Below are 8,954 nucleotides of genomic sequence, written 5' to 3'. Positions count from 1 at the left end.
ACATCATTTTTGTAATGTAATTACGCATTCTATGCACTTTCACTTTTCTCGGTTGAACTATAAATCATGGATTTTTTTCCCTCATGAGCCAATTTCTACTATTTTTACTAATCTCTATGAGCTGTTACATCAGTTTACAAAGTAATCTCAGTGGGACATATTCTTGTCTGCGATACTCCCTTGTAGGTTGAATACAACCCTATAATTATGATGACACCAAAAGCACAATTTGTCCTAGTGATGATCTGAAAGAGCCAGGCAGGCACTATTTGCCCAGCAATATTTGGCCTCAAACACTTAATTTTCTTCTTGCATTCAGAACCACAACTTTGTGTATGTTGATGTGTCCCATGGAAATGAATAAACAGAAAAAGACTGGTAAGTAATGTTTACAACTTCCATGATTGGGAAAGCTGTCACCTTTCATTTCCCACTGAAGTCAATTGAAGCTGTATATGTGAAAAGGGAAAGTGGCACTAGGTCTCCACTAAGTTAACTATCAGAGCTTTACAAAGCACAGATGGAAAGGGTTTACAGCTAAATTAATGACAATCAGCTACCACGGAAGTTAGAGATGAAGATCATATCTAATTTGTGTTTATAGTTTAACAATGGTCAGGGAACTAGTTTTGAAGACCTCAAATTCTGTCACATCTGGGGAATAGCAACCCCTTTTTTTAAAGTTTTATCACTGCATCTATACAAGTTGCTTGTAATGTTGGAATTACTTCTTACACAGCATTGTTATGGCACATGGTGTTGCAGGCAGTACAGACTGATACTTACATGCAACAAGTCCAGTCAAAGACTCCTCTAAGAAGTGATTTTTCAGCCTTTTCATTGCCTCTGTTTTCGCTAGCTCAGATTGTAGGTGTATATCATCTAAAAACATAACATTGAGCATTTAGAAAACATTAGTTATATCAGAGTTATGAAGATGACATTTAACATACTTCTCTAGCCTTTAAAAGCCCTCTGGTTTTTTTTTAAAGTGCACAAAACCTGCACTTCTGTGTTCCAACAGAGACTTTATGTACCTTTCTCCTAAATAATGTATTTCTGTTCCCAAGGACAGCAAACCGATTTTTGAGGAAACGTGTTTTTAAAGGTTTCATTTATCCTGTATGCACCAAAATGTTTCCTCCTTTCATGGTATCAGAGCCAAACTTTGGGTGAAATATTCATAGTAATATTTATAGTAACCAGAAAGTCAGCTGGTAAACATGGAAAACCATAGATAGCAAAAGATTCTATCAAAATAATTATACAAGAGGGAGAGCATTGATGAACTATCAAAAAAATGGTATAGGCTTCAAAAGTAAGTAGTATCATCAAAAAACTTTCACATTTGTTTCTTAATTTCTGTTTTAAGCACTTCGTAAAGCATGAGCTCTACAGAGAAATATAGCTGAAACCTTCACCTGAAAATACATAAAGAAGTAAAGAAATAAAGGTAGCTGTTTTTTTAAATCAGAGGGAAACAAAACAGGTGACCACCTATTTTTTCACCTTCTCTTTGATAATTTATAACAAAATTATGGCTAGCCAAATATATGCATTAATTGCTACATTTTTAAAGTGCAAAAATGTAAAAAATATAACCTCACTATGGCTGTTCTTTTTTTTTCTCAGAATGTAGCATGCACTTTATGTTATTATAAAATCATTGCAGCATATCATATATACTCTGACACATTTCTTTATAAATCCTACTTAATTTTTCTGTAACAGGGAATGCAGATGCAAAACCACATTTCTTCAGCTGATGGCTGATAGCAACATCCATCAGGTTATCTTTGTGAATCTATCGCTTGTGCCAGATTGCTGATGGTCTTTATTTGTTTAATCATCACAGGTACCTTACCCTTCAATTAGGAAGCCTGGGAAAGATGACACTCCAAGGCTGCGACAGGGGCACTGCAAAGGCAGTAGATGCTCCTAAAGGGTGGCCTGCTGGCAGAGTTTTGTACCCAGAGCAGTCAAATGCTCTCTTCTCCATAGATTCCAACTGCACCAGCACAGCATACACCTGTGCTCAGGAAGAGGAAGGCATTTGTATTTCCCTCTGGTTTCTGTCAGAAGAAAAATATAAGATAGTATCTATTAATATAAACCATAGTGTTCAGTGATGAGAAAAGACAGCATTTAGTACTTACTAGCACATGTCACTGGAAGTAGTTGCTGACTACAACAGAGATGGAGTGTCTGTCATAGCTAGAGACACAGCTGAAGACTGATTCTGGTGCAGAATCTCTAGTACCCAAGTCATATTGTACAGATGTGTCACAAATCTGTACAGGCTACTAAAATCTGAGGTACACCCCACATTGTCATATGCAGAAGGTCTGTATTCTTAGGTATATACTGTATACATTTTATCCCACACAGTAGCAAGCCTGTTTTTCTGGAAAGTACAGTAATTTCCACATTTTTCAAGATACATCTGTGGGCTTAACAAGATACAGTCATGCAGTGCAGCCAGTGCAGTATACTTCAACTCCACTGCAAGTCTCACCTGCCTGTTCCCACTTTCCTGTCTCACTCTGCTTCTCAGACAATGCCTGCACTTGTGTGGACTCACAGTCAGGTGCACACAAGATCCTTAAGATGCCCAGATAAATGATTCTTTCTTCCACACCTGTTCAGTGCAACAGCTCCATTGCACTAGAAATAACAAAAGAAAGCTCCTGACACACCAAACTGCAAGATTTGCAGAATGTATTGTATTTTAGTTTGAACAAAAATAGAAGTTGAGCCAAGCTTCTAACTGCAAACTGTGCCACCACTTTGCTCTTTGGCATGCAATTCAGCACAGGCAGTTGCCAAAGGAGACTTTAGGAAGCAGTTGCAGGCCTGGTTAGAAGAAGAAGGAGAGTTTTCTCAGCTGATGGGTACCCCTTCCTGCTTTTGGGGAGCAGCTGGACCCTTAAGGGACTGAATCATATGGCTGTAATTGCTATATTGAGGCCTTAGACAGAATGAACAGTGGTTTCTCCAGTCAACTTCATCTCTCCATCTGGAAAAATAATGCTTGGTCTGCAACTAAAAACCTAAGTGAACCTCCCCTCTCCTGCTCCTTTGGTCAGGGCTCTTAAGAGTTTAGTTCCCAATGGCTGTGGTTCGCCCCAAAATGCAGCAACATTGCCACATAGAATTAAAGAACTGTAAATGGAGGCAGAAAAGTTCAATGGAGTCTGAGGGGCACAGTACTGTTGTTGCCAGTGGATCATGGTGTGACTGAGGTTGGAATTCCAACTCAATCCAACCTCCTGTTCAAAGCAATGAAGTGTGGGAACCTCCTGCTCTACAGAGAGTTTATGTCAGTAATTCACATTGTATTTCATTCCCACCTGTACCATGGTAATGAAGAAGACTGGCCTCCCTTTCATTTTAACCACACACAAGTACAAATAAGCCGATCAGGCATTTTAAATCAATTTGCAGCCTACAGCCTACAAAATACACATTTATATTTCTTCCCAGGATATACAAAATATATTAATTCTTATTACAACTATTTTAAGACTTTCAGGAGTAATGTTACCTGTTTTTTATTAGGATAGTAATCATGTTAGGCAGCAGTGGCTGTACAACAAAACATTGCTGGCCTGCCTTTAACTGTATTTACATTGTGTCCCAAAACTGTTTTCTAGTCTGGAAATTTGTTATATGTACAGAACACAGTCAGAAATGACCTCACAAAATGCAGGACAGTAGAAAACTAAGACAAAAATCTTTGCAGAAAACATATATACTTTGATGAAAATATTTAAACAAGTAAATGGTGTGAAGAAAATAAATTTGGATTTTCTTATTAAGTAATCAAAAACAATGGTGGGAAATAAAAAATGTTTCAGGTTGCAAATTCAAATTAATTAAAATAAGATTTATACAATAATCAGAGTGTGGGACTCACTGCCATGTGAAGTTAGTAAAACTAAGAACTTGCCTAAGTTTTGAAAGGAACTGGTAATTTATAGAAATAAATACAATGCAGAGGTCATCATAGGTTAAGTTGGCTAAAACAAAAGACTGAATAGAACTATTGAGGAAAATACTCTTTTTCTTTCCCAGTGGACGACTCTCTGCAGCAACACCCTAGATTGGCATGCCAAGTAATAAAGGGCAATCAAGTGCCACAACTAGAATTTCTAATGTACGCCAAGTGTTGATACACAGCATTTTACAACAGCAGAGTTCACTCCTGATGCTTGTAGTTTATTGATGTGCATGTCGATCAGTTCTAACCCAATGCAATTTTTATTGGCATGTAGCTGGCATATTTCTTCCACATCACTTTGAATGTATTGTATATTTGTCCTTTGATGTAAGGAGCCAGTTATTTTTTATGTCTTGCCACAAATAAAGTAAATTAATAAATGTAGTTGTATAACATCAGTTAGAAATCTGATTCTGATTTTTGAAAACAGAACTGGATGCATAGGCGTTTTTCTGTTTGAGGACAATTTACTGCACAGACCAGCACTTGCTAACAGACACAAGTTACCATATGCATTACCATAGACAAGGTTGGAAGGGACCTCAAAGATCATCTGGTACAACCTTTGATGGCAAAGCATAGCCTATACTAGATGGCCCAGCACATTTTGCTGGAGAAGACTAAAGTCAAGAAGAACTAATCTAAAGCAGCCCAGAGAATAACTCAGTCATCATCATTTGTATGCTTTGCAATCTACTTTTTTTTAAACTGAGAGTATTTTGTATTGTAATTTAATTTTGCTCTTGTATGCAACAAAATGGGCCTGTTTCATCATGACTGCTTGAGGAGAAATTCTATCTTGGAATGTATACAAACAGAATTCTGTTTTATCATAGATACATTTGTATGTCATGTAATAATCCGTAAGCACAACTGTTATTTGTTATGTGATTACACCCAGTATGGAAGAGAATGTCTTGGGTTTATATGGTATGGAGATGGTAATTTTAAGGGCAGCTACAAAGTGGGCAGATGCTCTCCACCAGAAGCCACGTGGAGAAGACAAGGTGCAGTGGATACAAGTTGCGCTGAGGGAGGTTTCATCTTGACATAAGAAACAATTTTTTCATAGCGAGGACAATGCTGCACTGGAACAGTGGGAAGTGCTGGAGTTCCCATTGCTGGAGGTTTTCAACATGCAATTAGAGAGGGTGCTTGATAATCCTGTCCAGGCTTCCCTTCCCACAGATGGTTTTTCAAGGTTCCTTCCAACCCAGGCTTTTCTATGATTAGAAAGAATTAATACAAACTTGCAAACTGCTAGATAGTGGGTATCTCTTTCCCTGTATGATGACTAAGGATTTATAAATTTAGAACTTGCACATGCTCTTATGCTTGCACATACCATACACTGAAGGTGTCTAGACATCATTGTATAATTTGATGTAAGTCTGCCACTTGCATAGAAATTTTTCACAACCACAATACAGCATTGATTCTGAACTGTGACCCACAGTGCAGAAAGACTACTCGATAGTTACAGAACTTGGTACATAATTAGATTTGACACAATGCTCATTGTATTACTGTTCATACATATATGGACCTATTTATGCACACCTAGGTTAAAGTCAGAATGACTCTTTAAATGAGTAGCACAATTATCTAAATAGTGATTCTGTCTGTGCTTCTGAAAGCCACATGATACTCCATTTAATTTCACTGCTGAAATTCAGTTGTTACAATATAGGGAGTTAAAAAAAATGAATCTTTTGGACTTTACCCCCTTCCTCAGAACTTTACTAAATGCTTCTTTTTACCTAAAAAACAATGTTCTATATTTCATCAGGGCCCTGATGGCACTGATATGGTTTACCAGTCCTGCCCAGCCTGCCCAGGGCCCAGGACCCCATGTCAGACCCTGGGGCCACCGGCCCCTGCCCCAGCAACACTGCAGCAGAGGCAGTCTCCATGTCCCAGCTCTCCATTTTTTCCAGCCCTGTTCTGCCTAGGGAGGCTGCACAGGCCCGGGCTGCCAGGCCACAGACACATCCATGTACACATGATACAAACTTGTTTTTTAAAAGGATTTTAGGAAGCAAAAAAATTATTCAGAAAAAAAAGTGCACTAGTTACTCCTGGTTTTAAATACAGTTCTATTCTGTACATAAATCTGCCCTGCTACAAGACTTCAATAATTGCTTTAACCATTAAGATGACATTCACTATGGCATTTATATTTTGGGAAGACCAAATTTCTAAGAAAAATAATAGAAAGTGCTATCTGTCTGCCCTAGCCCAGCAAAAAAATTTATAACCTGTCTGCTGAGGACCAGGGTTTAGAGAAAGAATATACCATTTTTTCCAAGCAGTGGCTAATTGTAAGTTTTCACAAGCAGCCAAAATCAGCGTATATATAGTGGAGACTTTTTAAAGAAGAGAAGTTAGACCTCTTTAACTAGCTAGCAACTAACTTAGACCTGATGAGTACCTCAACAGAGTATATTCCAGTCTTAGGGCAAGCAACACTCTTCCTTTTGCGTTTCTAGAGCTAGGAACTGAAGTTGATTGCTGGGTGTCTGTTCTGTGCTGTCAGATGTTTCTCCATGCATAAGCCAGACAAAATTGAATCAAAATTGAATCCACTGTAAGGAAGACTAACACATTAGAGAAGCCAGATAGAAAACAAGTAGAATATAGAGCAGAAGGGTCTCTGTGTAAAAAAGAACTTGGTATTTCTCCACCCTTTGTCTTTGCATTGTTTTATCCTCTGTAAATAGTGTGAAACCTGTTCCTAAAAAGCATATTGCAGCCCTTATAATGCTGTCCCTTGTGTAGAATAATACATTAATCTTGGTACAGTTTAGCCTGTTAATTCTACTGTTAGGTCTGTAGGGTGCATCTAATGGGTCAGAGATTGCTGATGGCACAACATCAAGTTCCATCTGATGGTGTAAGTTTTCAGAACTACTGCATGAAAGTAGCTCAAGATAGCCCCATTAAAATAGCATTGTCTGCAAAATTAAGTACTTACAAACAATAATCAAAGGAGAACTTTCCTTCTGCACTTTAATTCAGTATCCTACAGTATCCATGTCAACACGCAAACTGCATTCCAGGGTAAGGGGTTATTTTTTCTCCAAAACATTGACTCACTGACCAGCATTACTGATAGTCAGGGTGTTAAACAGAGCTGTGCTCTTTAGCAGGCTATTGCCAGTGCAGTCTCTCAGATAACACAGAACTGGGAACAATGGATGCTCATCCCAAAGGATGAAGAAGCAGTGTTGTTGTGGTTTAAAACCAAATCTGCACAGTTCGCTCACTCACTCCCCCCCCTTGCTCCCCCAACTCCCGGAGAGTTAGGAAGGTGAATCCAAAGAATGTGCCTCCCACGGGTTGAGATAAGAACGGTTTAATAGCTAAGGCATAACACAAATCACTACTGCCATTACTACTACAAATAATAATGATACAGCGAATAACAAGTGAAGAGAATACAACACCTCACCAGCCACTGACCCATAACTCACTCCACACTGCCCAACCGAGCACCGAGTGATACCTCCTCCATGCCCCCAGCGCTCCAGCCCTTCCGGGTCTCTCCCGGTTACCTCCTGGGCATGATGTGCTATGGTATGGAATACCTCATTGGCTAGCCTGGGTCAGGTGTCCTGTCTCTCCTTCCTCCCGGCCTCCCCTCCTCCCTGGCAGAGCACAAGGCTCAGAAAAAGGCCTTGGACAAACCAAACAGTTGAGCAGTAATTCAAAACACACTTGCTATCAGCAAACATTCTCAGCCCGAAAGTCAAAACACAGCACTGCACCAGCTACCAAGAAGGAGAAAAATGACTGCTACTGCTCAAACCAGGACATTCTCAGAACCAGAATAATTGTGTTAAATAAGAAAAAATAAATATTCTGAGGTAATAGAAAATATCATTCTGCAGTTTATAAGCTTAAAAAAAAGTTAAACCAACCAAAATACTGCCAATTTCTATAACCTGTCACACCTAGCTGTATGCAGGTCTACCAGTCCTGATAATAGCGGAAATATTTCTTTTTTTTTTTTGACTGCAAACGTCTTCATGTGACAATGCTGTCATACTCCATATTCCGTACCACATTAATGGACAGTATAACTTTTCAGTACTCATAAGCATAATTATTAAAGATATATTCCTTATTCATATGTTTAGTAAAGGATTTAATGTTATTACAACAGAGTTAAGTCTCATATTTTCTATTCTACATATTTAATCAGTTCATATACCCAGAAAAAAGTGTTTCACTGAGACTAAAGTATCATGGTAAATATGGAAATGTGGCGTAATAATCTAAGCCTCTGACTTTAAACATAAACCTTAATTTCTATGTCATACTACTTTTAATGCTGAAATAACAAAAACTGCAAAATATGATTAAAACTGATAGTGTCCTTTGCCCCAGCTTTACATTAATTTATTTACAAATATGCACTGCAAACTGATGAGTGTGGTAAGAAACGTTATAACAGAAATAAGAGAAAAATACATGCTAATTCCCTAGTCTTTGTGACCTTTATTTTCTCTCCAATATAAACTTTCCAACTCCAAAATTTTACTGCCTGTGGTACAAGGTTAACAGGAGACTTTTCTCCCATACAGCAGTCCATTATTTATTTATGAGACCAATGCTGCTGAAGAAGACACGTATCACTTAGGTCATCATCATCATGGCTTGACTTCACGAACGAAGATTTGGGAAGGGTTTTACCCACGCATACTACAAGCGTGCTGATGACTAAAAAGGCCAATGAGGGATAAGCAAATCCGTTTGCAAAGAGTACAATGAAAGGTCTCCTTGGGTGGTATAGGTGGGGCATAATTCTTTCTACGTTGTCTTTTCTCCTCTAGATTGCATGTGTTCTCAAAGGAAACAATGGCATTATGTATAGTGTGTCTCAAAGTCTTCCAATTGGAGGCCAAGATGGACCACTGATGATAGTCAATATAGCCAAGGCTGAGGTATTGTT

At 38.5% G+C, this 8,954-nt stretch overlaps 1 long non-coding RNA gene across 1 annotated transcript in view; it reads right to left on the bottom strand.

Moving 5' to 3' along the window:
* Nucleotides 1-785: 785 nt before the first annotated feature.
* Nucleotides 786-8,954, bottom strand: part of LOC115947444 (uncharacterized) — a 35,678-nt gene continuing 27,509 nt past the window's right edge. The window contains exons 2-3 of the long non-coding RNA XR_004081372.1: nt 1,865-2,072; nt 786-882 (exon numbers count right to left, since the gene is read on the bottom strand). This is a non-coding gene — a long non-coding RNA (uncharacterized lncRNA). The remainder of the gene's footprint in view (nt 883-1,864; nt 2,073-8,954) is intronic.

The sequence above is a fragment of the Melopsittacus undulatus genome, chromosome Z (assembly GCF_012275295.1).
Source record: "Melopsittacus undulatus isolate bMelUnd1 chromosome Z, bMelUnd1.mat.Z, whole genome shotgun sequence".
Taxonomy (NCBI): Eukaryota; Metazoa; Chordata; class Aves; order Psittaciformes; family Psittaculidae; genus Melopsittacus; species Melopsittacus undulatus.
This window is presented reverse-complemented; position numbering and strand designations above follow the sequence as displayed.